Source organism: Labeo rohita, chromosome 17 (assembly GCF_022985175.1).
Source record: "Labeo rohita strain BAU-BD-2019 chromosome 17, IGBB_LRoh.1.0, whole genome shotgun sequence".
NCBI lineage: Eukaryota > Metazoa > Chordata > Actinopteri > Cypriniformes > Cyprinidae > Labeo > Labeo rohita.
The window spans coordinates 19701956-19726832 of NC_066885.1; the positions used below are offsets into that span (position 1 = coordinate 19701956).

Here is a 24877-nt window from a genome sequence, read left to right on the forward strand (position 1 = left end):
GATAACAGAGATATATTATTTTTCAATATATTGTTAGAAAAGATTTCTATTTTAAATAAACGCTTTTTAACTTTTTAATCAACAAAAAAATCCTAAAAAAGAATCACAGGTTCCAAAAAATATTAAGCAGCACAACTCTTTCCAACATTAATAATAAAAGTGATAAATCAGCATTTTAGAATGACTTCTGAAGGATCATGTGACACTGAAGACTGGAGCAATGGCTGATGAAAATTCAGCTTTGCATCACAGGACTAAATTATATTTTAAAATATATTAAAAACTTTCACAATATTAATTTTTTTTCTGGGTTTTTGATCAAGTAAATGCAGCTTTGAGTATAAGAGAATTCTTTAAAAAACATAAAATCTTACTGGTCACAAACTTTTGAATAGCAGTGTATTATATTATATTATATTATATTAGAGGTGAACCAAAGTACACAATGAAAAGAGCTTTACTATAAAGTCTGTGATTAATAAGGAAACAATTAGGCCTTTAAATTGTACTTCATTCAGCAATGTTCATATACACCTTGAGTCACTCAAAAATTACTGCAGTCCCAGAAAACGTGTGAAAATGCATCTAATTTGTCTTCATATTTAAGAAAACAGGTAAAACTGCATAAGAGGGTGAATAAACAAGGCTCATATGCTTCATATCTACACCACCTGTTTCCTCAGAGCACCTTTGCACTGAAAGAGACAGTTGCAGGATCCAGTGTCTTAAGTCTAGTTTGCATGGAGCTTTGCTGTATTTGCACTGTAGAGCTGAAATATCACGGTCGGAACTCGTTGTGCATTTGTGAGGCGAGTGATTCAGTTTGCTATAAATATGTCTGCCCTTTCCACTCGGCCAGCACGACGGATTAGCAGCTTTCTGTCTCCAACACCACGTGCATACACAAAGTTTGGTCCCTAGCTTTCCTCTGTATTTTTTTCCCCCCCATTATATATCCTTGCTGTGAACTAAGGAGTGTGATGGTGTGCTGCTCTATATGTGAAAGATGGATAGTGAGTGAGAGAGATGCAGTTAGGGACAGCCTGAAGCACACTGAGCTCCAGTATCACTCTGATTCACCCGTTTCCCTCACCCTCTTTCAGTCTGATGGAAAGAGAGAGAGTGAGCGCTCCGGAGTTGGGGCGCACCAAGAGGCTTTTTAATCTGTTACCGAATGAAAGTGTGCCAGATCACAGAGCGGCTGATGTCACTCGGGAAGCTGTGGTGCTCGCGCTGCACTCTGCTGTCTTATCTATGGCACCGGGGCCACAGAAGCCTGTTTGGAGACTGCTGCACATGTGCTCTACTTCTGTTTCAATGTCTAAAATCATTGCCTTTTCCCTGTTGTACGTTTTATTTTGGCATATTTGCTAATTAGATATAATCTGAAGTGTTGCGAGGAGGAGAAAATAGTAAATCCTTACATATAGTAAAGTGTAGCAGTACGGGATACACAAATTCAGCATGTTTCTGCCATAATTACTCTTCAGTTATTGTTGCTAAATACAGTTTCTGTTGTTTAATACATATTACATAGTGCTGGGCGGCTTGACCACAAATCAGAATTACGTTTTTTTAGGATTCTGGCCATTTTACAGTTTATTATGCTTTTTTGCCTGACTGTGCCTTTATGTGAATGAGAATGTATGAAACAGTTGCAGAACCACTGCATTTTAATCACGATCCAAACAAATATGTAGCATAAACATTTTTAGATATAAATTAGAAAGTATAATATAACAATTTAAAGCAAAAACAGATTGATCTGACCTTAGCTTTGTGAGATTATAATACATAAAACATCTGCAAACTGAAACAGCAGACGGGCTAAATGAGAATGCAAATTCACTCTCTGACAGCAGGTGGCGCTTATGAAGCAGCAGCAGCGATGCAGCATTTTCTTGGTTACTGCTGTAAACAAAGCAGTGCTGCACTTTTTAAAAACTATATTAATATGCATTATACAGAGGTAAGATGAAAAAAAAACAACTAAACATTTCTGAAGACAGACAGAAGATGAGAAGATTGTGAACAGTGAGTTTGCTTTGTCTGCTACAGTATTTTCTCCTCTTCGCATTCATCTTCAGCATCTGTTAATGGCTATTTACAGTTGGTTTATTTGCCCAATTAAAGAATTAGTTGTGTGTTATTAATAGTTCTGAAAGTTCTCCAACCACTGTTTTTTTTTAATTCACACCGTGTATGTCATTCAAACTGGTTTACTATTTGAACCGGTATATTGCTCACCAAGGTTCCATTTATTGGCTAAAAAATGTAATAAAATAAGTGTTTTCTATTTTAATATTTTTAAAAATGTAAGTTATTTCTCTGACAGCAAAACTGAATTTTCAGGAACCACTACTCAGTGTCACATGATCCTTTAGAAATCATTATAATATGCTTATTTGGGGCTCAAAAAGCATTGTTTTTTTAATCATTGTTGAAAATGAAAGTGCTCCTCAATATTTTTGTAAAAACCGTGAAACTTTTTTCCCAGGATGGTTTAGGGAACAAAAAAAAGAACAGCATTTTTAATATTATTGTAATATTATTATTACTATAATTATATAGTGTATAATGTTACAAAAGCTTTTTATTTCAGATAAATGCTGATCTTTGGATCTTTCTATTTCATCCTGAAAAAAAAAGTACTCAACTGTTTTAAATATTGATAATAATAAATACAATAAATGTTTCTTCTGAACAGCAAATCAGCATATTAGAATAATATCTTAAGGATCATGTGACACTGAAGACTGGAGTAATGATGCTGAAAATTTAGCTTTGATCACAGGAAAAAATGACTTCTTAAAATATAATAGAAAGCAGTTATTTTAAATAGTAAAAATATTTCACAATATTACAGCTTTTGCTGTATTTTGGATCAAATAAATTCAGGCTTGGTAAGCAGATGCTCATTCTTTAAAAAAACATTAAAAATCTTACTGTTCAAAAACTTTTGACTGCTAGTGTAGATAGATACTGTATAAATACACAGACACAAACATAAAAAGAACAACTCTGTAAGTAACTTGCAAATCCCATTTTGTATCAACCACATTTGGCAATATGTAAGAGAGGCCAAATTTACAAAGAAATAAACAGTATTTTTGGAAAAATATTGTGTACGCACAAAATGAAGAAAACAGGTTAATTTCACCATGTTGACATCACACGGCCCTTTAAATACTATACTACCAGAGACTGTATAAAGCACAGACAGTCCACTTTGTCAGTGCCTTAACTATGACTAAACTATGGTACAACACATAACAAAGGGCAGTGCATGAAGCTTCTTCTCTCTTTCTGTACACATACAAGTTCATGAAACATTCTGTCACTCCACTTCATCAATCTACACACAACGTGTGGTGAAGTCACCGCCATCCCTTGGCTTCAAATTCACCCCGTGCCTATAGCCTTATTCATATTTCAGCATGAATCATGCTGGGATGTTGCGCTAGCATGAAAGGGTCATCAGACCCAGGGCTGTTATGAGCAAAAGAATTCAGGTCAGCTAGATGCTAACCGTTCTGGCAGGAGCCATCTACGGTGTACAACATCAAAAAATGAAGAAAAAAAAATGCAAGTCTTTTATTAATCATTTATTTACTTTTTTCCAGTAGCGCTAACAGCCAGTGGCATCCACACATGAAAACTGAAGCTAATCTAAATCTTTGGCACAAGTAATTGAAACGCTGACTTTCCATTGCAAAGCCCGAAGAGCATCGCAGGCACGTCGCAGGTCTCAAATGCGATAAGATGAGCGTATTAGCTATTATTGGATGTAAACATTAGTAACCTCAGAACGGACTGGAAAAAGGCATGACTCCCCCACCCGAGGCCCCGTTTTTAGCCATCTGTCCATGCGCCGCAAGCGTATATTTATATGTAAATACACGTGATGAGGGTGCTCTTGTTTCAATGAAAATACTCAAGTTGTGATGTGATCCAAAGACTTGCGGCCAGGAACGAATCAACAGCATGGAGCCAAGCACTGTCCTCGGCGGTACATAGCGAGAGGGCCAAAGGAAAATATGACACAGCACGGCACAGCTGGGTCATTTAATGAATTAATGGAGGAATGTCTTCGCACTGCACCCGTGATTAAAAATAGGCCTTCGAGATGAAATCAGATGCCGAAGGATCAGGGTAAGAAGGTGGCATTGGTCATATTTTTAGGGGGACAGATGATGAGGAAAGCCAGATTGAGGGACCTCTTGAGAACATTTCCTAAGCAGCTGATGGGCTCCTCAAGCCAGATTTCTTATAACTGCACTGGGTCAGGAGCGAAGTGCTGTGGTCCACTTCTCTGATGAGGAACTTGGGGGCTGCTCTAACCTCAAAGCAATCTGCTTCTCTTAAAAAGCTTGATGGTGTAGTTACAGATGTGGAAATGGTGATCTAAAGTTGCATAGGGCAGGGGTGTCCGGTCCTGCTTCTGGAGGACTACCTTTCTTTAGAGTTCAGCCCTGTTTCAAATGCACCTGTCTGGACGCTTTTAAGCTGTGCATTCAAAAATAGAATAAAGTCTAAACAGCTACTGCATTTGATCAGAAATGAAAACTCTGTGACTTTTAAAAAAAGTACATTATATAATATATAGTATAATATAACAATATATACATTTTGCCATGTTGTTAATGTCATGTGACTCTAGAGAGTCAGTTGCATCACTTCACTGCCATTCACAACTCTTTTCCTGTGGCCTCATGGGATATTAAAGCAATAGTAGATTATTCTATACTGTGTGCCTACTGTTTTATGAATTCCCACACACTGCTCATTTTTCATATTCCTTTCAGCCTGCTAAACAGTGGAAAAGTAGTCATATTCTGACTAGGCTAGTACAGGCTAGTACAGGCTAGTAATCTTGAAGAACTTGAAGAAGAGCTTCCTCAAAGCCTGACAAAAAAACTAGCAAGCCAACATCATATCTTGTTTAAGCTAATCAAGAGATTGTCTTACCCAGTTATCACTATGCTAAGCAAACAACCTAAAATCAAAACAAAAAGGAAGTTCAATTTTAGCATTTTATCTGCATTTTTATCATGTTTGCAAGGGCAATTAATTAATTAATTAAATAAATAAATAAATCGACTGCAAAGTAGAGCTTGGAATTGGAAATGCAACATGTACCAATTCACCGACAGCCGTAAATATAATATCAGCATAAAAAACAAAAGAAAGCGTATAATAATTTGACATTTAACAAAAAAAGAAATGAAGACAGCCATAAATATCGGCATCAAAACAAAATAAAACAAAACAATAAAAAACTGATAGTTCAACATTTGAAAAAGAAGAAATTAAGACAGCTATAAATATCCGTATTGTAATTGTACTGCAATATATATATATATATATATATATATATATATATATATATATATATATATATATACTGTATCTTCAAATTCAAAAACTTTTCACCTCCTGGCTCTTAATGCATTGTATTTCCTTCTGAAGCATCAGTATATTTATTTATTTATTAAAAAAATTATATTATTTTTCTTAAATAATATATTTTTTTACAGATGTAAAAAAAAGTAGTAATAATTAGAAGTAAATAATAATAATAATTCTAACAATAATATAATAATAATAATAATAATACATCTTTTAACAATGAGGACTCATATGCAACTATTACAGAAGGTTCGAACGCTCACTGATGCTCCAGAAGGAAAAAACATGCATTAAGAGCTCGGGGATGAAAACTTTTGATTAGAATGGAGATGTGTACATTCTTCTTATTTTGCTTAAATCATATTTTTTCATTTAGTACTGCCCTTCAGAGGCTACATAAGATTAAGAAGTTACAGAAGTTACACGTTTCCCAGAGGACAAAATAAGTTAAATTTTCCCAGATCTTCAAATTCAAAAACGTTTTACCTCCTGGCTCTTAATGCATTGTGTTTCCTTCTGGAGCATCAGTGAGCATTTGAACCTTCTGTAATAGTTGCATATGAGTCCCTCAGTTGTCCTCGGTGTGAAAAGATGGATCTCAAAATCATACAGTCATTGTTGGAAAGGAATCAAATACCCAGAAACGCTGGAAAACTAAAGAATTTGTGGAACTTGAAGGATTTTTCTAAAGAACAGGAGGCAGTTTAACTGTTCAGGACAAATAAGAGACTCATGAACAACTATCACTAAACAAAAAACACAGCTGTGGATCATTCAGGTAACAAAACAGTATTAAGAATCAAGAGGATGTAAACTTTTGACCCGTGTCATTTTTTATAGATTCAACTATTATTTCTCTCGTGGACCATATGTAAACATCTTTTACGTGAAAGTTCAGTACTCAGTAAACAATACCATGGATTTGGTATGATCCCTCTTATTCTGGTAAAATAATTAACATTTTTAATGATTCTTTTAACCTCAAATATATAGTCTCAGCCAATAAAATGGTTTTGGAACATAAGGAGAACTGCCAGTTTCCCAGTAGACTGCAACACCACCACTTGTGACCACCACTCGACAAGGTCAACAAAACCTAAAAGATGCATACCTCAGTCCGGAACACCTGTGAAACGGATCGGTTTCGCCTCATCCCCTATAAAGCTCAGATGAAGCCCCCCGGACTCTGACTGGCTTCGTCATACAGATGACACACTGTCACTCTGGGATTACATGGAGATAAAACACTGCTCTCTCAAATCTCTGGGGCTCTCCCGCAATTTTCACAAGTACTCTTTGCAGGAAAAGCAAAATAGTGAATCACTTCAATGCAGCTACAGAAGAAAAAACGTGATGAAACCGCGAAAACAACCTGGACGAAGGTGCGGAGGCAGATAGGACAGGCACTGGGTAGGAAACAGGCTTCCAAGATTTGAGCTCATGGCTTCAAAGGACACGCAGTGCAGCACAGAAAGAACACAGCAGGACCAATCTGAGGCTAGAACAAAAAGAGCCGCACTCCTACAGTGCCAATTCATTTCTCCTTATGAAACTGTTTAAGTTGGAGGGCTTTTCTTCTGGGAGGCTCTCAGCCAGAAGAGCCTGGCGCTATATTAATTTCATCCCTTTACCTTTTGCAACCCGGAGACCTCTGACCTGCCTTACCTGTATAAATAGAAAGAACTAATTTACTAGCGAGAAAGCGCTAAGGGGCAAACATGTCCTGGGTAATGAAGTGTTCAGCTTGTGCATGATTAACCAGCTGGTGGGGGTGGGGCAGAAACCACAGGCCATGAAATAAGGGGTAAAATTGATTAGCAATTTTCATTTACACAGCTAAACAAAAGCTGCTTTGCATATCAGCCTGGTTAGTTTATGCTGAAAATACTGCCAGTGAAGCTAAGCTAACAGACCTAACTTTTTTAGGGTTATACAGGAGCTATTTTAAAAGAGGTGGTCATGCAGGCACACTGTACCAGGTGCAATGCTTTCTGTTAGTGGTCCAGTTCTAAATCTAGACTGATGAACAACATGCCCAGAATGTTGAAGACACAATATCATTTGATCCTATATTGTTGCACAGCAATCGTGCACCACTTCCAAAGTGGTCTCTTGCTGCTATTTTGGTAATCACTGAGATGTTTTTTGATTACGCAAATCTCTCTGGGTCAATGCATTAAGAGCTCTACCTGGTAATATTCATGGAGACATATCCTTTAATTATATGTTGATTTTGATGCACATAAAATTAACCCTACTGTAATTACCCACAACAAACTTAAATCTAAACTTTAAAGGGACATATCATTCCAAACCCATAACACCGTTCATGTTCAGAACACAAATTAAGATATTTCTGATGAAATCAGAGAGCTTTCTGACCCTGCATAGACAGCAACAAAACAACCACATTCAGTATAGTTGTTATTTTTGTTTTCTTTGCACACAAAAAGTATTCTCATAGGTTCATAAAATTACGGTTGAACCACTAACAATGGCCTTACTACCTTTCTGGGCCTTGAACGTAGTTGCTTTATTTTCTATGCAGGGTCAGAAAGCTCTTGGATTTCATCAAAAATATCCTAATTTGTGTTTTGAAGATGAACAAAAGTCTGAAGGGTTTGGAACGACATGAGAGTGAGTAATCATGACAGAATTTAAATTTTTTGGTGAACTATCCTTTTAAAAGAATGTAAATGTAAGTAGCACAGACACTTATAGCAATAGCCAAAAATACATTGTATGTGTCAAAATTATAGATTTTTCTATTATGCCAAAAATCATTAGGATATTAAGTAAAGATCATGTTCCATGAAGACATTTTGAAAATTTACTACCATAAATATATCAAAACTTAATTTTTGTTTAGTAATAAGCATTGCTAAGAACTTCAATTGGACAACTTAAAAGGTAATTTTCGTAATATTTAGATTTTTTTTGCACCCTCAGATTCCAGATTTTCAAATAGTTGTATCTCAGCTAAATAAATATCCTATCCTAACAAACCATACATCAATGGAAAGCTTATTTATCAGCTTTCAGATGATGTACACATTGACCCTGATTAAAAAAAAAGAACCCTGATGACTGGTTTTGTGGTCCAGAGTCACATATTTCTAAGAAAGGTATATCTACTATCCACTGAAAATATTTAAAAAATTCCCTGATACAGTAAAATTGAAGCACCAGAATTAGCAGTTGAAGTTTTACTTCTTTTTTGTAACACATATGTGTGTGTGCATGTGTTTGCCTTTTGCTTGTTCATCTTCTCAAAGAGAATCCACTGTGACAACTTCATTCAGACATTCTTCATTATCGAATCTCCTATACCAAATATATTCATATGAGTACTGTCACTGTGTCATGATATAAAAGATGGACTATACATGATTTGACTAGACTTTTTGGTAAGATTTTACACAACCAGTCAATAGCACAATTAAAATAATGTATCATATAGCTCAAAATAGTATTAGGTGTATACAGCTGTTACTCAATATGTACACTTTTGTTCAAAAAGTACTAGGGTCAGTACTATTCTGGGTGGGGGCTTTTTAAGCATTTTTGTAGACAGGACAGTAGGAGAGATGAAAGGAAGCAGTGGGAGGAGAGAGGGGAGCAAGATCGGCAAAGGACTTCCAGACGGGAATTGAACTTGGGTCACCGTGAGCACAGTTTCGCTATATGTCGACGCACTAACCACAAGGCTATTGGTGCCGACAGTACTATTCTATATTAATGCTTTTATTCAGCAAGGACGCTTTTAAATTAATAAAAAATGACAGTAAAGACATTTATGTTAAAAAAAAGATTTCAATTTCAAATAAATGCCGTTCTTATAAACTTTCCATTTGCATTGTTTCCTCAAAAGAATACAGCCCCACCCCTTTGTTCAATCTTTCATAAACCATAGTCCAGAAACAGCTTCCACTTATTCATCTCTTCCCAATAAATGCAATGTATTATGCTAGAAAAACTAAAGTTGGCTCTGCACATGAAAAAGTAGGGCCGCGCAGCACCTGACAGATAGTAAATGCAGCAGAAAAAAAAATCTTCTCTCCAATACACTGTACACAACTCCAAATTTAATTTTCTGCAAGATTACACACAATAATTACTAGCTTTATAAACCCCATAACTAATGGCTTCCAATTAGAGGATCTATAGGTATCGATCTGTCGAGAATTTGAGAGTAGCTTTAACACAAAGCTCTTAGTCTTAAAAAAAAAACACTGGAGCCATCCACCAAGGATGAGGTGAGAGAATATAGAAAAGAATGACCGGTCTGATGGGTCTTTTTTTTTTTTTTTCATTCTCATAAGTAACGTTAAGACTGCAGATGCCAAAAGCAACAGCGCAATTAATTCATCTCATTTCACCGTTGTTTAGATCGCTTGAGACTCTTTATGAATGCTAGACCAGGAGTATTTCTCCACGGCCTTCAGATTTATGGCATCTATCTACCACATTGTTTAGCTTGCTTGTTAATTGTTAATTAAAAGGTGAAGGATACTTCAGAGTGTGGCCTCCACTAATAAACCATAGAAGATTAATTTCCTGCAGGAAGCCACATTTCAAACTGGCCTCTCACAAGGCTGAAAGTTACAAACACCATCACACCTTTGCAGCACAACATACTTTGGACTAAAAATGCCTTCCTTGATCATCGTCAAAAATATCTTAAAAACATCAATTTGAACCATAAAGCATATGCACATCTCACAAAATAAACAATGAAATTAAGAAATAAATAAATAAGCAATACTTGAGTCCATCTACTCAGTAACTTAGGACATACATGGACAGGCTTATCTTAGCCACAGCGTTTATGGTAGTGGCTGCAAGGTAATACACATTTCATAATTCAGAGTGTTAATCCTGAGGATTAACAATCTAAATACCTCTTTTCAAGATAATGAATTGACGCATATGCGAACGAGTAACCGCATGTTCTGTGGATCCCTAACTTCACAGGGAATCAAAAGACCTCAGTGTTCAGAAATTAATGCATAGGCTACTCTGGCAACTCCAGAGTCAAATCCTGCTGAACTAAAAGCGACATGCTGTGTACCATGCCCCAGAATACATTGGGAAGAGGGTGAGCTTGTAAACTTGACGGATACATTATGACAGTGGAATACTAATCAGAAGATCATCTTTGCTCAAAGTCTACAGGATTTTGGAGGCCTTTTGCACTGCAAAGCAAACCAGGGATTAGCAGTAAATACGTTTTACGAGAACAGAAAGATTCAGTATATAAACTCAAGAAATTAAACCATATTAAAAATTATATAGTTTGCCTAAAACAGCAAAATAACCAAAACCCACAATGACACCAGCCAAACAAATAAATACAGTAAACAATAGGATAAAAACGACAGATTGTGTCCATGTTTTTGCCACAAAATTACGTTTTATTATGTATGGAAAGCACACACTCTATTTGTCTTACTCTCTCTTCCTTACAGATGCACACACATACAGTTTGCCCAGATGTTAGCATACATGCTAATGTTGTTAGTGCTTCTCTGTTGATTAACAACTTAAAAACTACATGACATTTCTCACAAGCGAGATAACAACGGCGCTGTTCCTTAAGAAAATGAATTAAAGTTTCACCATTAGTAGAGATGCTGCTGCCAATTCACATGCATAATCTCTCTCTCTCTCTCTCTCTCTTTCTTTTCATCTGTCTGCCTGTCTGTCCAAACTTCATTATTAACTGTATTAGTCTGCTATCAACGGTTCAAGCGTCATTACTAGGTCTAAAATTATGTTTTGGAAAAGTAGCTTTTCCACAAACTGAAGTATATACTAATATACAGAAGTTGTCATTCACGCAAACACAAAACACCATCATGGTAAAACACACAAAACAAAAATAATTCAATAAATATTCATTAAACAACAGTAGATGTAACATAAAGCCCTAATGTACATAACTGATAACAAAAACAATTAAGAAACATGATTATTTAAATGAAATACTTTCAAATTTGGAGTGTCATGCAGGGAATTCTGGGTATATGAGTTTACACTTTTTGACTGTAAATTGTACGTATATGACTTGTTCGTTTTTTATACTTCTAAAAACTGTACAACTAACAGCATTTTACAGTAAAATTACATGAAATGTCTGGTTAGACCTTTTACAGTTTTTCCCTGTATATAGTACAGGAACTTACTGTTAACCTAATTAAATTAATAAAAATGACTTAAGTGAGTGTTAGAAGATGTCAAAGGTAATATAAAAGTAAAAACGGGGGAAATTAGCATAAAATATATATTTCTTAAATATGGATCTATAACCGATATGATACTGATATTCTGTACATATTTAGCAAATACCTGTACAATATTGCTGTCCATTTTTGACATTCACAACTGTATTCACCAGACAATATAGAGAAATGACCAGTTTACAGACACTGGATCTGTAGTTTTCATTACAAACATGAAGCAGAGCTGTGGCAGGCATCACTGGTGTGGGTATTAATAGACGATCCACATTCAGAAAGCTCCGGGTATCAATTAGGGAGTGATGCATACACAGCAAACAGGGTGCGAGTTTATCCACCAAAAAAAAAAACATTTCCATCCAAGCCTGTCCGGTTGCACATAGTAAGCATTAACATGATCAGAAAAGCCTCTTTAGCTGGTGTCAAACTTTCCATATTGGTAAGTATGTGGGAATTATTGACTGGCTGACCTGGATTGGCTAGCAGAGCAATCACAGAGCTACAACAAGATCCCTTGTGCTCTACATAAATACAGTGGGATTGAAACAAGCGCTCATTTGCATTTCTGTATTGTGTCTGCAAACTCACTGCCATGATTTCCACAACACATTATCTTAAGCGCTACTTCCAGTGTTTACAAATGAAATCATGGCCTACAAGCAGGTAGTCCTTGTACGCATGTAACCCAGCGTTGCTTGTCTTATTATAACGCAACTAAATCATGACAGGCTACAATATTGTGACAATATGCTTGAGTTCGCAGCGAAACAGCGATTACCCGGCTTTGTACTACAACAGAGCGTAAGCTTCACAGAACAAAGTTTGGCAGGCTTTTTCAGAGACATAAGGCATTTTATGTTTCACCTAATCCCCTGTCAAAAGCATTAAGCATTTAAAGAACCAAGCGCCACATATCCAGAACCACCGTGGCTCAGTCCAGCCTGGCGGGTCAACACAGAGCAGCAGGTCTCCCATGCACCCCGCTGTCCCTCCCCGTCAGAGGTGTGCCTTACTTACGCTGGATCCTGGCTTCCCTCAAAGAGTTCTCTGGTGCAGTTTTTCAAGGACAAGGACGTCCGCCCGCCGGCTGCCTCTCGCTTTTCCTCCCCTTTCCCAGTGCAGCGACCACAAACACACACAAAAAAAAGCCTGCTTGCTTTCCCTCAGCTAGCCTGAATCAGGGGCTGTGTGTTTCTCTCAAAATCATTAAGCAGGACCCTAGCTTGGCAAGTGAGGGTTAGAAAGAGGAGGGAGGAAAGAGAGAGAGCGAGAGAAGGAGAGCGAGAGAGAGAGAAAAGAGGCTGCTGGGCAAGCTGACCGGCTCGTTCCCTCTCGCTTGTGTACTAGTACACAGCGCCGGCTGATCTCCTATTGCAAGCCGGCAGAAAAGAGCCGCTTTACTGAAAAGCAGAAGCATCACGTTTCAAGGAAGTGGGAGCCTGGATCTCCGGACTAGGGGGCTAACTGTCACCAGCCGGGAGCCTCTGGGATCTGTGGTCCCTGATGTATGCCTGTCTCATGTGAAAAATGTTGATTGTTCAAACTCCCCAAAACCAGACTTCTATAAACAAACAAACAAACAGCTATTTCGAGAGGGTTCACGTTTCTGGAAATACACTCCAGCATTTTCTGCTCACTTCTCAATGCAGGATTAGAGCCGAGACTGGAACTCTCAAACTAAACAGCAGCATAGGATGACACCTGCCTATGTTTAAGCAATATCTGCATCTATCGAGCACTACATAATGCATTTACAACCTGGCCTGTTGGAGAAAAACAGTGCATATGCTTTGACATTTAAAGGATAATTCTGTCAGCATCCCTGAGTCTTTGCAAAACCTTTCTTCTGTAGAACACAAAAGGAGAGGTTTTGAAGAATGTTCACGCTGTTCTTTTCCATACAATAACAACTTACAGTTAGCACAGACTGCAAAGGCTGTGCATCGTAACACATAAAGTTTGAATATGCGTAAACATTAAAGTCATTTGAGAGCTAATGCAGAACATCAGCTTAAATTTCACAGCTGACGTTTCTCAGAAGATCAGAATACTTGGAATATAGAACATAAGTCAAATTGATTACTAATACACACAAAAATACAGTATACATACAGTGGAGATCAAAATTAGAGAACAACCTAGTCCTATTTAAAGTTATCCTAACAGGAGTAAAATGGCTTTTAAAGATATTTCATAAACTGTATTCTTAAGCACAGTATAAAAAAACTGATATTTAAAAAAGAAGTCTGATCAAAATTAGAGAACACTTACAGGTACCTAGTGCTAATTTCCTTAATTATATGATAAGCCCTATTTAACTGGCAGCATTCCTCCAATTTTCACTAGATTGAAAGATGGTAGACTGCTCTAAAATGACTGAAGCCCTGCGACAGGAGGTTGTTCAGATGAAGGTCCAAAGGGATTACCCTTTCAGCTACTGTAAGAGAAGTTGGTTGTTTTAAAGCTGTGATTTCTCAAATATTGAGAATGACATTAATTCATTCAAGTCTCCCAAAAAGGCTGGTCGTCCACATGAGACAAATGAATGAAAAGAAAGGATAATGCAGAGACAATCGGTGCCGGGAATCGGTTCAGCACTGCAGCTGGAACTGCATGCCGGTTCAGTGCTGAACAGGGTAAGGATCTGTCTTAGCATGTTTAAGACAAGTTGGACTGAAAGCACACTCTGACCAAGCCTCTCATCAACAGAAAAAATCAAAAGGCTACGCTCACCTTTGCTGAGGAGCATTAGAAAATGTACCTGTTTTACAAATTGGCAGTTTCTTATGAATTTGTTTTTGGGCTATCGTCTCTATCATGGTTATGCTCACATGACATTTCCGTCAAAGACTATAGAATACCCAAGACTTGTCTCTCGTATAGTTTTGAATGGGGAATGATGCAACGCTCATTATGGCCACGAAGCCCCGGCCTTCTTAATGAAAGAGTCTATCATTAATTAGCAAAGTCAGCGTGTCACTGCAGCTGCCGTTAGAAGTCCCGATTGCTATAGAAAGAGTCAACATTCTGAGACGTGCGCTCAGTACTGCGTATGCGCACTGGCTGATCTCGCCTGAAAAATAAGCTTTTTTTTAATGCTATTGGAACAATATTTATGAGGCAGTTCTTGTCAGATTTTATTGGTGATTTCAAATATGAAATTTAATCATAAGCTTGATGAACATTTTTGGAGAATTTTGTGTTTTCCCATTCAAAGAGATAAGAGCTGCACTTGCATGCCCGAGAGACGTTTCAAAGATGGCCGCTGAGTGAAATGACTTGCCTTAAAGGGAAAGCTAGTCATTTGAATGCGTTTATAAGCACTGCACTTTAAAAACAAGTGATTATACACTGTTTGAGCACAATAAGCAGTGAAAATTGGTTTATGTACGCACTTTCTGAGAGACGCACACACACCTGAAACGCATGCACACAGCGTGTAACTAATGACTAATGAGTTCTTTTTGGCGGTTTATATGGCTTGAACAGTAAAATACACACTAGAGCTACACAATTCAAATACCTATGCAATATTATTTCTAAATGACAAGTATTCCCTGTGTTTATTAAACCTTTGAAAAAGTCTTACCGAAACATTCAAATCTGTCTGACCCAGACAGTTACCATGTTTAGGTTAGAAACTTCTTTGTCTTTTCAACTACAGAGTATTCTTTCTGTCTTACTGTCATTCATTTTATCAGAGAAATACTGGGATAAAAGGTAGTTAGGTAGTTCAGATATAAACACTGATGTCTATGGTAACGATCAAAACAGAGCATGTCATCTTTTGAAAGGAATTGGCCCTTCAAATGTATTGACTGCACTGTTTTGCCACAAGGTGGCAACAAGTAACTTAAAAATGATATTTGTCATTGAATCAATCATTCAAGAGATTTGTTCGAAAACGCTGATTCATCCAGTAATGAAACAAGTATTTATGGGTGAGTCATTGAATCATTCATTTAACCACTTGAACCACTTTTTCATAATTATAACATTAAAAATTGGTGTATTAAATATATTATATTTTAAATAAATATATTAAAATGTTTAATAAAGGGTTACACCACCCCAGAATACACTGGGGCATTTTGTCATTATTCACTTACCCCCATGTCGTTCCAAACCCGTAAAAGCTTTGTTCGTCTTCGGAACACAATTTAAGATATTTTGGATGAGAACCGGGAGGTTTGTGACTGTCCCATTGACTGCCAAGTAATTAACATTGTCAAGGCCCAGAAAAGTATGAAAGACATCGTCAAAATAGTCCATCTGCCATCACTTTGAAATTTATTTTGACAATGTCTTCCATACTTTTCTGGGCCTTGACAGTGTTAATTACTTGGCAGTCAATGGGACAGTCACAAGCCTCCTGGTTTTCATCCAAAATATCTCAAATTGTGTTCTAAAAATTAACAAAGCTTTTACGGGTTTGGAACAACATGGGGGTATGTGATTAATGACAAAATCTTCATTTTGGGGTGGAGTAACCCTTAATTCATTCAAATTAATTAAACACTTTTAAATAGACTGCAGCAATTAATATTTTGTCACACATTATTTTGTTAGTTTAGAAACGTGGCAGAATTGTGATTTTTGAGACAAAAAAAAGTGATTCTCAGTTTATCCAGAATCGTGCAGCTCTAATGGACACGCCATAGTGTCTAAATGCCCATCTTTGCTAGTATGCTCATCAACACAGTCATTTAAATGAGAAAATAAACAGTTCAGACAGAAAATGCATGTGTATCAGTATTAGATCCATGCATTTGATCTTAAAGTGACAGCAGTCTAATAAACTCGGTGCTGTCTGTGTAACTACATGTAACCAAAAACTCTTCACTGAATAAATCTATATTTAACTTTCACAGTGCAGACTATGCACATTATATATGTCTATATAAAACACAATTTATGTAGGATTTCTTATTTCCAGAATATAAGAAAGAGAGTTGTGTTTTTTTGTTGTTTTTTAGTTAGGCTAGTATTAATTTGATTTAAAAAATAAATATTGTTATCATAAAAACATTAGTTAACATTAGTAAAAATAACTACATTGTGATAGATATTGTTATCCTGAAATAAAATGACTCATACCAACATAAAAGAATCTGGTCATATTGCCTACTACAATGAATTTGCATAATTTGAGTTGTGTAAAAATGTATTTGCATTACAAAGTAAGCTTGAGGCTCCACCCCAAACCTAACACTCAGTGAGGCCAGTGTATTTTGTATAGAAGATTATGCAAAAATGTTCAAATGAGTTAGTATGAATTCACCACCGATTAGCCAGAACACAAAGTAGTCATGCTGTCAACCACCATCACAGGATGTAATGACAGCAACAGAATAATTTAACGTTACATAAACAAATGTAAGTTGTCCAAGTATTAAAAATGTTAATTATAAAAGTTTAAAATACTATTTTAGGAGTCACAGTTTATGAGACATACGCACTGTGCACATATTTCTAAACTAAGGGTGTGGTTTACAAATCTGTGGGTGTAGCTGATGAATCCAAATGGCAAAATTGAAGCTACAGTTACAAATCTGTGAGTACAGTTTACAAGCCGAGTGCAGATTGCACAATTGTTGGCACAGGTCATCACATCTCAAAATAAATACACAGATCTTCCTACATAGCCCTGTGGGGGCTCTGTAAAATGTAGTATATTAGAGGTGCAGTGACAGCCCACATTTTGAGTCTGTTTGTGAAGTGGGATCAGGCCCCTTTGTAAATAAACAAAGCTCAACAAGGACACATGAGGCATCAGAGCAGCTCGAGATGTGTTGCTGATTTATACTGGCTGAAACTGCGGCTCTCAGCTCACGTTATATCCTGGTGGGTGTCCCATCAAATACAATAACACATCCAGCGTGCCATTCGCCCGACACACTACCATGTGCTCGGTAGAAACGTCGCTCTGCAACAGAATTGAGCAATTTCTCAAGCTTACGGAATGAATCGATCTCATGGCGGCCGCGTCGCTGTCTGTCTCCATCTCAATGTTACTAAACATTTCAAGGACAAGCGCTCCACGCGTTAAAACAATGCGCATTATTCCCATCGACAGGGGCTGAAGTTACAAATACAGGGACGGTGACACAATCTTGAAATCGCGGGTATCTGATACATGCGCACTTCGTTCGCAACATCTCTCTGTCTTTCGGACTTTATCGAGTTGATGTTGTGGGTGAATTTATTCATCTCAGGATCTCGCTCGACACTGAAATGAAAGTAAAACGAGGGTGAAACTGAACACGTGAAGGTGTTGCATGCTTTTTATGGCGACCGTGTTTCATTTGAATGCAGAAGGGGATGATTAAAAGCTTCATGTGCATATATGTAGGCGTGTTGAAGATAGAAAGCGTCAGTTACCTTGTGTGGCGGGTGTCCAGGTAAGAACTGCTTCTTAAAGTGACAGCGCCTGCTTTTGAAAACTCCTGTCCAATCAGCTGCGGCGTACGCTTAACACTGTGCGTCCACTGTCTCTAACAGGACGTTTTCATTCTGCAAAAGGGTGTTTTATGGAAATAATCTGGTTAATAAAGTTGTCTACCTGTATTTTCAGTGTAGTACTAGCTTTGTTTTGTTTGTGGCTTCTCAGTTTTCAGGCATTATGGAATAGCAAGGTTTAGAATCAGTAAGATTTTTTATGTTTCTTAAAGAAGTCTCTTATGCTCATCAAAGTTCCATTTATGTGATCAAAATACAGAAAAAGGAACATTATGAAATATTATTGCAATTTAAAATAGCAGTTTTTTATTTTAATATACTTTAAAATATAATTTATTTTTTGTGATGCAAAGCTGAATTTTTAGCATCATTGCTCCAGTCTTCAGTGTCACACTATCCTTCAAAAATCACACTAATATGCCGATTTATTATCAGTGTTGGATACAGTTGTGCTGCTTAATATTTTTTGGAACCTGTGATACTTTTGTAAGGATTCTTTGATGAATAAAAAGCTAGCTTTTTTATGAATAAAAAGCTAGCTTTTTTTTAGCAATTTAACACATCCTTGTTGAATAAAAGTATTAAGAAAAAGAAAATTACTGACCCATCATTTTGAATGGTAGTATGTATTGTTACAAAAGATTTATATTTTAAAATAAATGTTGTTCTTTTAACTTTTTATTCATCAAAGAATCCTAAAAAAAGTACCATAGTTTCCAAAAAAAAAAAAAAAAAAAAAAAATCAAAAAATGAAGCAGCACAACTGTTTCCATATTAGAATAATTTCTGAAGGATCATGTGACACTGAAGACTGGAGTAATGATGCTGAAAAATTAAACTTTGCATCACAGAAATACATTTTATTTTAAAGCATATTAAAATAGAAAACCACCCTTTGAACTGCAATAATATTATCTGTATTTTGTGTATTTTCAATCAGATAAATGCAGCCTCGATGAGCAGAAAATACTTCTTTAAAAAACATTAAAACTTTTACGGATCCCAGACTTTTGAATGGCAGTGTAGGTATACTTACTGCTATAAAAGTAATAACTTTTATGTTTTGCTTGAATGTTTGCTTTGATTATGCATGAAAACTGCTAAACAGATACTCATAAACTAATATAAATCTTAAATAACTGGATGTAAAGTCTCTGTCGTTTAGTTTTAAAGCAATTATCAGGTATATCTAAAATAAAAAGAGATTTACAATGCAATTGCAGTACAATTTTTCATATTGTATTTATATATTTTCAACAACCATTTTAGTAACTCTTTACTTAAAGGCTTTATGTATAATGTATTATAAAAGTATTCTTATAATGTTATAATGCATTATCTTTTGATAAATAACTGTAACCAGACTTAAAATGCATTATAATATTAGCAGATTCCTTGTTGCATCTGAAACTTCTAATGAAATACTTCTATAAAACATTATATATAAAGTCTTATTAACGTTTTCTTTTAGCACCCCTGGAAAACTGAATGACAAAGTGCCAGACATAAAAACAGGAAGCGTGAGGAGTTGAAGGAGACCGTTCCCAATTAAAGAGAACAATCAATCAGCTCCAAGACACAAACAGAGGACTAACATGCAACCAAATCCCCAAATCCTGCTGACGCAGAGGAAAAGTTTCATATCTCGGATGCAGCCTGCCCCTGTAACTTCCACTGCACACTTCAAAAGAGAACAAGATGCCAAAGGTCACATCCCAACCTCAGTCTCCAGCGCTCATTGGAAGGCTAGGGTAATAATAAGCAAGAGACATTGTGTAACAATGCTTCAATGCTGCCATACTGGCCGTGCTGTTATTTCGATACAGTGCGGGGGCAGAGAGAGGGGTGAGGAGAGGCAGGCGACAGCAGACTGACGCCAGCATGAGATGACGGATATAGCTCGGGTGTATTGTTTTGGATTGTGCGCGGGGCTGGAGGTGAGAGTAGCCTGAGTGTTACCGACTGTCCCGGTCTGTCCATCCCTCAAGTGTCCCGGCATGTATTTCTTCCCTGAGGGGAAACGCAAACCTCCCTCCGAACCCCCATCCTACACCCCGGGATTAGCAGCCCTCCTATTTTTTGCCCCCTTCCACCTTGTCTCTTCAGTCACGCGGCATCCGTGTGCTCTTTGTTTATGCAGTAATGATATCGCCTGCGATATCACTTGTGCTAGACTGGGTTATTTATGTCTCCACACTAATAATTCAGTTGGTGGAAATAAATGTATTTCAGTGACCTAAACCATGAATCTTAATCCAATAATATGCCTCTGATTAAATTTATGACGTATTTATTAAACTTAAGACTAATTAGTTCTGCGCCATAAATTCTGTAAATCACTCAGGTGACTAGTCTTTAATGCCGACCGAGTCAATGTCTCCAAAGTATCGTCCTTTTATGAATTTAGAAATAATAGCGTCCTCACGCATGTAATGGAAAGTCATTTTGCTGGGGTGTTTTGAAATAATAAATATTACATCAAAAAATACAAAAGGTATAACCCACATTTTTTATTTCAGATATTTACAGGCAATTAAAAGGTGTTTTTAGCTACAGTTAACAATTAGTTTCTTCTTGATTTGACCCTTAAATATGACTTTTGTTGGTGAAACCTAATGAATTTACTAAATTTCTAATGAATTTCTGACTTAAATAAGGAGAGTTAATTACATGTTGTCAAATTAAGCATATTTTAGGTCCCCTGATTACAAATTGTTTACACTGAAGCTTTATTTAAAGGTAAAAACAATAGAGACATAATGTCATACTACATTACTAAAATTTCACATCATTACTTAACATCACTGAATCAATCTAAATACATTCATTTATACGAAAAAAAAAAAGTATAGGTCAAAACAAGTACATTATCACTCTTTACAGAGTATCTTCCTCTCTTTTCCATCACTTTTTAATACCTTAACTAATATTTATCATCTTTGGAGCTGTTTCTGTAGTTTATTTGAAGCAAAACTTTCCTTCAGGAAAGCACATTGTACACTGAACATGTTCATTCTGAATAAACATGTGAAACAATGCATGTACTGTGTTTGTACCCAAGTAATAAAGTAATAGATTTAAAATGCATGTATTTTATACTAAGTGTAGTTATTATAAGTCTATTAACAAATTACTGACATATCACCCAAGACCTACTGATATAAAAATTGCAATTAAACTTTATTTGGAGTACTACTTGTGCACAATGCACATTTTTTAATATTAAGCCTAAAATATGTTTTAATGTCAGCATTGATGATTGTATGATCTTTAAATATTATCGTCTTTAAATGTAAAATATTTAAAGTGTACCTAAAGTATATTTGAAATAGTTTCACTTTAGCACAATCAGATATACTAAAGTATATGTTTAGTTGGACTTCAGCACTACTTCCACAGAAATGAAGTGCATTAAGTACAAAATTAGTTGTTCCAATTTAGCAGACTTTAAATATACCAGTTTAGTATGCCAAAGTACTAATTGTATTTGCAGGACATTTTTATTACGTACTTAATATGTAAACATATTTGTAGTATACTTAGCATGAAATATATGTATTTTAAATACATTTTAGTATATTTATTTTTTACTGGGGTAATATTAGTTAAAATATCCTTTCCACCCCCCCTAAACACCACTATTTGGGTTATTCTGTTCAGTTCAACCAACAGGTATAAAAACTGGCTAAGTACATTGTCCCAGTCATAGTTCAGCTAGTTGTTGGTGGTCTGCACAGTTAGTCACATACATTAAGGAATTTTAGGTTTAATTGACTTTATCTCCTTTTTAATCTTAGTCTTCCTGCACAGCTTCAAAAGTGGCAGTGAATTTAGAGGATTTCAGAAACACTTCAGCACCCTGGACAGCTCCACATACAAGAGACTGCAATACACTGCAAACTTTAGCTGTGCTGCAAATGTCACCAAAAATCATTCTCAGATAGTTACCTATCAAACAGATTACAAATTATAAAAAGCATTTTAGATGGAGACTAATAATGCAAAGTGTTTCGTTTTACAGTACATATGGCTGAATGCAGATGAATGAAAACAGCCATCTGTCTGAATAGGAAGAAACTCTATTTCAATCACCTATTAAAAGAAAGAATTAAACCTGTACCTTTCAGATTTTATATTTGAACAAACTTGTTTTAAATAATATTACTCACACTAGTTATATATTGTATGCAACATATACTCTAATATATTCACATTCACGTGCCATTTTAAATCCCTCGTTTGTGTATTAAAATAACGCCATCTCTTTTTGCACCCCTTTATTCACCATATTTAATACACATCGCATGCTTAGCCTAGTGTATGTGCTCTGCTCAAAAATAGAGTCTCTTTGCTGCCACCTAATGTATATCCGTCCCAAAGCTTCTCCTGAGCCGAGCTGGAAGCGCCTCATATGGGCACACGCGACAGGGCTTTAAACAAGCGCGGGATTGTGGAGATCTGCTCATTTAATCTGCTGTCTATCAGTCTAATCATATCATCAGCATTCTCTCGTGCACAAATACTACAGCGGCCTTTGATCCGATGTGTCCTCTCTCACTGATGCTTCACTTTAATGTTAATTAAATCAAGATTAAAGGCACCTCGGAGATAATTCAACAACGCCAATATAAATCTATAAATCTTTAGGAGCTCTTGTCGCGCTCGCGTTCTTTCGATTAACGCCACGTTACACAAAACCATTGTTTTCGCTCTTTAAAGTGATCTGGTACATGCAACAATTCAAAAAAAGTATATTAGGCCCATGTCTGGTTAAAATAACAGTCTTGGGTTCATATATTTGGAGCTGCTTAAATTCTGTAGTACGTGGGCCCTGTGTGCGAGAGAGAGGGGAGAGAGTTTCTCGCTTGTGCGCCTGCGCATTTTAATAAATACAGGCGTGTGTTGTAACATTTAGCAACGCTTACATCTCACAATAATATAATTTCCTCATACATTGCTGCAACAAATTTAAATAATTTAGAAATCGTTAATTTTGTCAAACAAAAATAGTGCTGTTTTTACACCCTAAATGTCATGCATACATTTATTGCCATAATTAAACTGAGTTGTTATGGCATCTTCCATTACCATTCATCCATTAAAAATGGTGAACATATAGGAAATATTGTTACTTTAGCAAAAAATCTGCACGTGTTAATGACTAAAAACTGGGGCAAATGTCGCCTAATATGCTCTGTGCCACAATCTTTGTATGTACATTAGAATTAAGCCGGAAACTTTTGCACCACTCAGTATTTGGCATTATATTTTATATTTAAACATGTTGAGGAAAAGCTTTTGTGGATGTTACACATTATATTTATTAAGAGAAGCCACAGATTTAGAAGACACCAGCTCTGCCATTCAAGTCAAAAAGTTATACTTTATCGATCTTTTTTCTTTAGCCTATGGGCGAGACTTCCGGTTCATTAGCCGCTAAATAATGAGAAAAAAAAGCTGCAGTAAACGGTAAAACTGTTCGCATTACAAACAAGTGTGATCATAATTAAGATAACACATTAAAGTAATATGCTAAGACACACCAGTTTGCAATATCAAACCTGCTTTTTTGTACAGCTAAATAGCTGGACGCGGATGAGACCGGAAGCCAGACCCATAAATTTTACAAATGGCCGCGCCAACTCTTACGAGAAGAAAAAGCTAGATACCTCTACCTTTGGTTGTTTAAATCCTACATATATTTTTACACAGAATCTTCCAATGTAACCCCAGGATGATGGTGTTCGTATATGATAATGATTTCACCCCTGTGCCTCATTTCTAATTGTTTAAACGTTACAACTCACTCCTTGTTACAGCACTTCTGGTTCCCACTATTTGAATATATTCCTTCATATATTTGAATAAATGCACTAGAATTTGATTTTATCCAAATGCTATATTTGATTTGATTATTTTGACACAATGAGAGTGTATCAGTACCTAAGCACTGAGCGTTAATCTAATAATCACGTCCACAGCTGTCTTCCTGCAGTCGGATTCCCGCGCTTTATCAGTGTGGAGAGCTGTGCAGACGAGCGCGATGAGGGGTGGCTGGTTAACCTGCCACTGATATGCAAATATAATTAAGTGAAGTTACACATAAAGATAAAAGTAACATATGACGCTCGGTATCATCGCAATCTATAAACGTAATTATGTCGGTACTCACATGGTCACTGGGTGTCACTTCTGCTGGCGGATAATTGGCTGGAGCGAGCGGCGTCTTTTCTCTTAGTGTGCAGTCAGTGCAGGTGTCGATCACTGTTCAGCTTCAAATGGGACCGCGCACTTTAAGATGCCTTCGGGTTGTTGTGTACACTTGGCTATAAAAAGGTAACTTTTTAGATGAAAACGGTTAACAATGAGAAGGGAAGGCGTAATTTTGCGCAGGAGCTCCCTCTCGCAGCAAGATCTGCCCGTGGAATCTGACATGTAAATTTCTACAGATCATCAGATGAATTCTTCAAGTAGCCTAATCAAATTCAAGTTAAACAGATCGTCGGCTGATATTGCCATGGATTCAAAATAAAGTGGAGAAACATGTCTGAGAGACTCGGTTCTCTTTGACTTTTTTTCTGAAGGACAAATACAGATTTTCACTACAAACGCTGCCATTTTTGAGTCAAGAATATCAAAAAGTTTATATATTGTTTAGATTTTCCCTTTTATTAAATAGACATTTTAAATAGGCTACAATAAAATATTTCATACATTATGTTAACTGTGACGTTTCGGTGTGTTTTAGATGGGACAGAAAAAAAGTTTAC

At 36.4% G+C, this 24877-nt stretch overlaps 1 protein-coding gene across 5 annotated transcripts in view; it reads right to left on the minus strand.

Annotated features, from left to right (window-relative positions):
- The window catches only part of esrrga (estrogen-related receptor gamma a), a 212192-nt gene extending 194130 nt beyond the window's left edge, over positions 1-18062 (minus strand). For 2 of the 5 annotated variants that reach the window (XM_051133267.1, XM_051133258.1), the window contains exon 1: positions 12666-12866. The gene's annotated coding sequence lies outside the window, so the exon portion shown is untranslated. Of the gene's footprint in view, positions 1-12665; positions 12867-18029 lie in introns of those variants that run through there. The other 3 variants (XM_051133268.1, XM_051133261.1, XM_051133269.1) reach the window with 3 other exon arrangements.
- Between the last annotated feature and the right edge of the window lie 6815 nt (positions 18063-24877).